This window comes from Cupressus sempervirens, chromosome 2 (genome assembly GCF_028749045.1).
Source record: "Cupressus sempervirens isolate cs-2001-9-10 chromosome 2, ASM2874904v1, whole genome shotgun sequence".
Lineage (NCBI taxonomy): Eukaryota > Viridiplantae > Streptophyta > Pinopsida > Cupressales > Cupressaceae > Cupressus > Cupressus sempervirens.
In genome coordinates, this window is record NC_143119.1 from 566057869 (window position 1) to 566064772 (window position 6904).

The window sequence follows — 6904 nt, forward strand, 5'->3', positions numbered from 1 at the left end:
TAATGCCCAAAGTTTTCAACTCGAACCGTGTCGGCAACCCCGACACGAATCGCCCCAATTACCCGAACCCCGACTCGAATCGCGTCGAGCCTTAACCGCCTCCATTTTTTTTTTTTGCTCGACTCATGTAATCGCACTCGCCTTGATTCTGAGTGGCCCGAGTCACTTACGTGATCCAAAACCGGGTAACTTTTTCTTTTTTCTTTTTTTTGTCAAGTCCCAAAGTTTTGAACTCGAATAGAGTCGGATGCCCCGACTTGAGTCGTCTCAAAATTTTTCGCACGACTCATGTCACCGTGCTCGACTTGATTCTAAGTGCCCCGAGCCGTGTACATGATCCAAAAGCGGTTAACTTTTTCTTTTTGGTTAACGCCCAAAGTTTTCAACCCGACCCGCCTCGGCAACCTCGACTCGAAGCGCCTCGAGCCTTAATGGCCTCCAATGTTTTTGCACGGCTCATGCCACCGTCGACTTTTCGCTCGAATCATGTCACCCAGGGCACCTCGATGCTACGTGAGGCGAGCCCTGTGCGCGATCCAAAACCGGGTAACGTTTTTTTTTGAACTCCCAAAATTTCATTCTTTTTTGCCTTACGACCCACCAAGTCGACTCTCTAAGTCCGTTCATCAAGTCACCCCGCCAGGTCGGCCCACCAAGTCGAATCTTTAAGTCCATTCATCAAGTCACGTGACCAGGTCAGCCCACCGAGTACTCTCGCCAAGTCGACTCTTTAAGTTTGTTCATCAAGTCACCCGGCCAGGTCGGCCCACCAAGTCACCAAGTACTCTCACCAAGTCGACTCTCTAAGTCCGTTCATCAAGTCACCCCGCCAGGTCGGCCCACCAAGTCGAATCTTTAAGTCCGTTCATCAAGTCACCCCACCAAGTACTCTAACCAAGTCGATTCTTCGAGTGCGTTCATCAAGTCACCCGACCAACTACTCTCACCAAGTCGACTCTTTAACTATGTTCATCAAGTCACCCCACCAAGCACTCTCACCACGTCAACTCTTTAGGTCCGTTCATAAAGTCACCCCACCAGGTCGACCCTTCAAGTGCGTTCATCAAGTCACCCCACCAAGTACTCTCACCAATTCGACTCTTTAAGTCTTTTCATCAAGTCACCACACCAAGTACTCTCACCAAGTCAACTCTTTAGGACCGTTCATCAAGTCACCTCGCCAAGTCGACCCTTGAAGTCCGTTCATCAAGTCACCCCACCAAGTCGACTCTTTAAGTCAGTTCACGAAGTCACCCAACCAGGTCGGCCCACCAAGGACTCTCACCGAGTCGACTCTCTAAGTTTGTTCATCAGGTCACCCCACTGAGTACTCTCACCAAGTCAACTCTTTAGGTCCGTTCATCGAGTCACCCCGCAAAGTCGACCCTCTAAGTTCGTTCATCGAGTCACCCTGCCAAGTCGACTCTTTAAGTCCTTTCATCAAGTCACCCCGCCAAGCCGACTCTCTAAGTGCGTTCATCAAGTCACCAGAACAACTACTCTCACCAAGTCGACTCTATAAGTCCGTTCATCAAGTCGGCCCACCAAGTACTCCCACCAAGTCGACTCTTTAAGTCCGTTCATCAGTTCACCCTGCCAAGTACTCTCACCAAGTCAACTCTTTAGGTCCGTTCATCGAGTCACCCTGCCAAGTCGACCCTTTAAGTCCGTTCATCAAGTCGCCCCGTCGAGTTGCTTCTATAAGCCCACTCACCATGTCAGCTCACCAAGTCGGTTGTTCAAGTACGTTGCCAAGTCAACTCTTTAAGTTCGCTCACCAGGTCAGCCCGCCCAAGTCGCCTCTTTAAGTTCGTTCGCCAGGTCGGCCCGCCCAAGTCGCATCAGCGGGCTAACTCGCCGAGTCACCTCACGAAGTTGACTCTTTAAGTGCGCTCACCAAGTCAGCTCACCAAGTCGACTCACCATCTCGCCTCGATAAGTTGGCTTGCCGAGTTACCCCACCAAGTCGTCACCTCTTTAAGCCCGCTCACCGTGTCAGCTCGTCAGGTCGGCTCACCAAGTCGACTAATCAAGTAGGCCCACCAAGTCGCCTCAAGGATAGCTCCTCACCATGAGTCGCCTCACCAAGTCGACTCGAGTACGTTGCCAAGTCGACTCTTTAAGTTCCCTCGCCAGGTCGACTCGCCAAGTCAGCTCACCATGTCATCTCAACGAACCAACTCGCCGAGTCGCCTTACAACGTCGGCTCTCTAATACCGCTCGCCAAGTCGCCCCACCAACTCGCCCCGTTAGGCCCACTCTCACCAAGTGGACTCTTTAAGTCTGCTCATAAAGTCGAGCCACCAAGTACTCTCACCAAGTCGACTCTTTAAGTCCTTTCGTCGAGTCACCCCACCAAGTACTCTCACCAAGTCAACTCTTTAGGTCCGTTCATAGAGTCACCCCACCAAGTCGACCCTTCAAGTGGGTTCATCAAGTCACCCCACCAAGTCGACTCTTTAAGTTCATTCATCAAGCCACCCCGCCAGGTCAGCCCACAAATTACTCTCACCGAGTCAACTCTTTAAGTTCGTTCATCAAGTCACCCCGCCAGGTCGGCCCACCAAGTGGACTCTTTAAGTTCGTTCATGAAGTCACTCTGCCAAGTCGGCCCACCAGGTCGACTCTTTAAGTTCGTTCATCAAGTCACCCCGCCAGGTCAGCCCACCAACTGCTCTCACCAAGTCGACTCTTTAAGTTTGCTCACCAAGTCACCCCGCCAGGTCGGCCCACCAAGTACTCTCACCAGGTCGACTCTTTAGGTTTGTTCATCAGGTCACCCCACCGAGTACTCTCACCAAGTCGACTCTTTAAGTTTGTTCATCAAGTCGCCCCGCCAGGTCGGCCCACCAAGTACTCTCACCAAGTCGACCCTTTAAGTTCGGTCATCAACTCACCCCGCCAGGTCGGCCCACCACGTACTCTCACAAAGTCGACTCTTTAGGTTCGTTCATCAATTCGCCCCGCCAGCTCGGCCCACCAAGTTCTCTCACCAGGTCGACTCTTTAAGTTCGTTCATCAAGTCACCCCGCCAGTTCGACCCACCAAGTACTCTCACAAAGTCGACTCTCTAAGTTCGTTCATCAAGTCACCCTGCCAGGTCAGCCCACCAAGTACTCTCACCAAGTCACCCCGCTAGCTCGACCCACCAAGTCGACTCTCTAAGTCCGTTCATCAAGTCACCCCGCCAGGTCGGCCCACCAAGTCGAATCTTTAAGTCTGTTCATCAAGTCACGTGACCAGGTCAGCCCACCGAGTACTCTTGCCAAGTCGACTCTTTAAGTTTGTTCATCAAGTCACCTGGCCAGGTCGGCCCACCAAGTCACCAAGTACTCTCACCAAGTCGACTCTCTAAGTCCGTTCATCAAGTCACCCCGCCAGGTCGGCCCACCAAGTCGAATCTTTAAGTCCGTTCATCAAGTCACCCCACCAAGTACTCTAACCAAGTCGATTCTTCGAGTGCGTTCATCAAGTCACCCGACCAACTACTCTCACCAAGTCGACTCTTTAACTATGTTCATCAAGTCACCCCACCAAGCACTCTCACCACGTCAACTCTTTAGGTCCGTTCATAAAGTCACCCCACCAGGTCGACCCTTCAAGTGCGTTCATCAAGTCACCCCACCAAGTACTCTCACCAATTCGACTCTTTAAGTCTTTTCATCAAGTCACCACACCAAGTACTCTCACCAAGTCAACTCTTTAGGACTGTTCATCAAGTCACCTCGCCAAGTCGACCCTTGAAGTCTGTTCATCAAGTCACCCCACCAAGTCGACTCTTTAAGTCAGTTCACGAAGTCACCCAACCAGGTCGGCCCACCAAGGACTCTCACCAAGTCGACTCTCTAAGTCTGTTCATCAGGTCACCCCACCGAGTACTCTCACCAAGTCAACTCTTTAGGTCCGTTCATCGAGTCACCCCGCAAAGTCGACCCTCTAAGTTCGTTCATCGAGTCACCCCGCCAAGTCGACTCTTTAAGTCCTTTCATCAAGTCACCCCGCCAAGCCGACTCTCTTAGTGCGTTCATCAAGTCACCAGAACAACTACTCTCACCAAGTCGACTCTATAAGTCCGTTCATCAAGTCGGCCCACCAAGTACTCCCACCAAGTCGACTCTTTAAGTCCGTTCATCAGTTCACCCCGCCAAGTACTCTCACCAAGTCAACTCTTTAGGTCCGTTCATCGAGTCACCCCGCCAAGTCGACCCTTTAAGTCCGTTCATCAAGTCGCCCCGCCGAGTTGCTTCTCTAAGCCCACTCACCATGTCAGCTCACCAAGTCGGTTGTTCAAGTACATTGCCAAGTCAACTCTTTAAGTTCGCTCACCAGGTCAGCTCGCCCAAGTCACCTCTTTAAGTTCGTTCGGCAGGTCGGCCCGCCCAAGTCGCATCAGCGGGCTAACTCGCCGAGTCACCTCACGAAGTTGACTCTTTAAGTGCGCTCACCAAGTCAGCTCACCAAGTCGACTCACCATCTCGCCTCGATAAGTTGGCTTGCCGAGTTACCCCACCAAGTCGTCGCCTCTTTAAGCCCGCTCACCGTGTCAGCTCGTCAGGTCGGCTCACCAAGTCGACTAATCAAGTAGGCCCACCAAGTCGCCTCAAGGATAGCTCCTCACCATGAGTCGCCTCACCAAGTCAACTCGAGTACGTTGCCAAGTCGACTCTTTAAGTTCGCTCGCCAGGTCGACTCGCCAAGTCAGCTCACCATGTCATCTCAACGAACCAACTCGCCGAGTCGCCTCACCACGTCGGCTCTCTAATACCGCTCGCCAAGTCGCCCCACCAACTCGCCCCGTTAGGCCCACTCTCACCAAGTGGACTCTTTAAGTCTGCTCATAAAGTCGAGCCACCAAGTACTCTCACCAAGTCGACTCTTTAAGTCCTTTCGTCGAGTCACCCCACCAAGTACTCTCACCAAGTCAACTCTTTAGGTCCGTTCATAGAGTCACCCCACCAAGTCGACCCTTCAAGTGGGTTCATCAAGTCACCCCACCAAGTCGACTCTTTAAGTTCATTCATCAAGCCACCCCGCCAGGTCAGCCCACAAATTACTCTCACCGAGTCGACTCTTTAAGTTCGTTCATCAAGTCACCCCGCCAGGTCGGCCCACCAAGTGGACTCTTTAAGTTCGTTCATGAAGTCACTCTGCCAAGTCGGCCCACCAGGTCGACTCTTTAAGTTCGTTCATCAAGTCACCCCACCAGGTCAGCCCACCAACTGCTCTCACCAAGTTGACTCTTTAAGTTTGCTCACCAAGTCACCCCGCCAGGTCGGCCCACCAAGTACTCTCACCAGGTCGACTCTTTAGGTTTGTTCATCAGGTCACCCCACCGAGTACTCTCACCAAGTAGACTCTTTAAGTTCGTTCATCAAGTCGCCCCGCCAGGTCGGCCCACCAAGTACTCTCACCAAGTCGACCCTTTAAGTTCGGTCATCAACTCACCCCGCCAGGTCGGCCCACCACGTACTCTCACAAAGTCGACTCTTTAGGTTCGTTCATCAATTCGCCCCGCCAGCTCGGCCCACCAAGTTCTCTCACCAGGTCGACTCTTTAAGTTCGTTCATCAAGTCACCCCGCCAGTTTGACCCACCAAGTACTCTCACAAAGTTGACTCTCTAAGTTCGTTCATCAAGTCACCCTGCCAGGTCAGCCCACCAAGTACTCTCACCAAGTCACCCCGCTAGCTCGACCCACCAAGTCGACTCTCTAAGTCCGTTCATCAAGTCACCCCGCCAGGTCGGCCCACCAAGTCGAATCTTTAAGTCCGTTCATCAAGTCACGTGACCAGGTCAGCCCACCGAGTACTCTCGCCAAGTCGACTCTTTAAGTTTGTTCATCAAGTCACCCGGCCAGGTCGGCCCACCAAGTCACCAAGTACTCTCACCAAGTCGACTCTCTAAGTCCATTCATCAAGTCACCCCGCCAGGTCGGCCCACCAAGTCGAATCTTTAAGTCCGTTCATCAAGTCACCCCACCAAGTACTCTAACCAAGTCGATTCTTCGAGTGCGTTCATCAAGTCACCCGACCAACTACTCTCACCAAGTCGACTCTTTAACTATGTTCATCAAGTCACCCCACCAAGCACTCTCACCACGTCAACTCTTTAGGTCCGTTCATAAAGTCACCCCACCAGGTCGACCCTTCAAGTGCGTTCATCAAGTCACCCCACCAAGTACTCTCACCAATTCGACTCTTTAAGTCTTTTCATCAAGTCACCACACCAAGTACTCTCACCAAGTCAACTCTTTAGGACCGTTCATCAAGTCACCTCGCCAAGTCGACCCTTGAAGTCCGTTCATCAAGTCACCCCACCAAGTCGACTCTTTAAGTCAGTTCACGAAGTCACCCAACCAGGTCGGCCCACCAAGGACTCTCACCAAGTCGACTCTCTAAGTCTGTTCATCAGGTCACCCCACCGAGTACTCTCACCAAGTCAACTCTTTAGGTCCGTTCATCAAGTCACCCCGCAAAGTCGACCCTCTAAGTTCGTTCATCGAGTCACCCCGCCAAGTCGACTCTTTAAGTCCTTTCATCAAGTCACCCCGCCAAGCCGACTCTCTAAGTGCGTTCATCAAGTCACCAGAACAACTACTCTCACCAAGTCGACTCTATAAGTTCGTTCATCAAGTCGGCCCACCAAGTACTCCCACCAAGTCGACTCTTTAAGTCCGTTCATCAGTTCACCCCGCCAAGTACTCTCACCAAGTCAACTCTTTAGGTCCGTTCATCGAGTCACCCCGCCAAGTCGACCCTTTAAGTCCGTTCATCAAGTCGCCCCGCCGAGTTGCTTCTCTAAGCCCACTCACCATGTCAGCTCACCAAGTCGGTTGTTCAAGTACGTTGCCAAGTCAACTCTTTAAGTTCGCTCACCAGGTCAGCCCGCCCAAGTCGCCTCTTTAA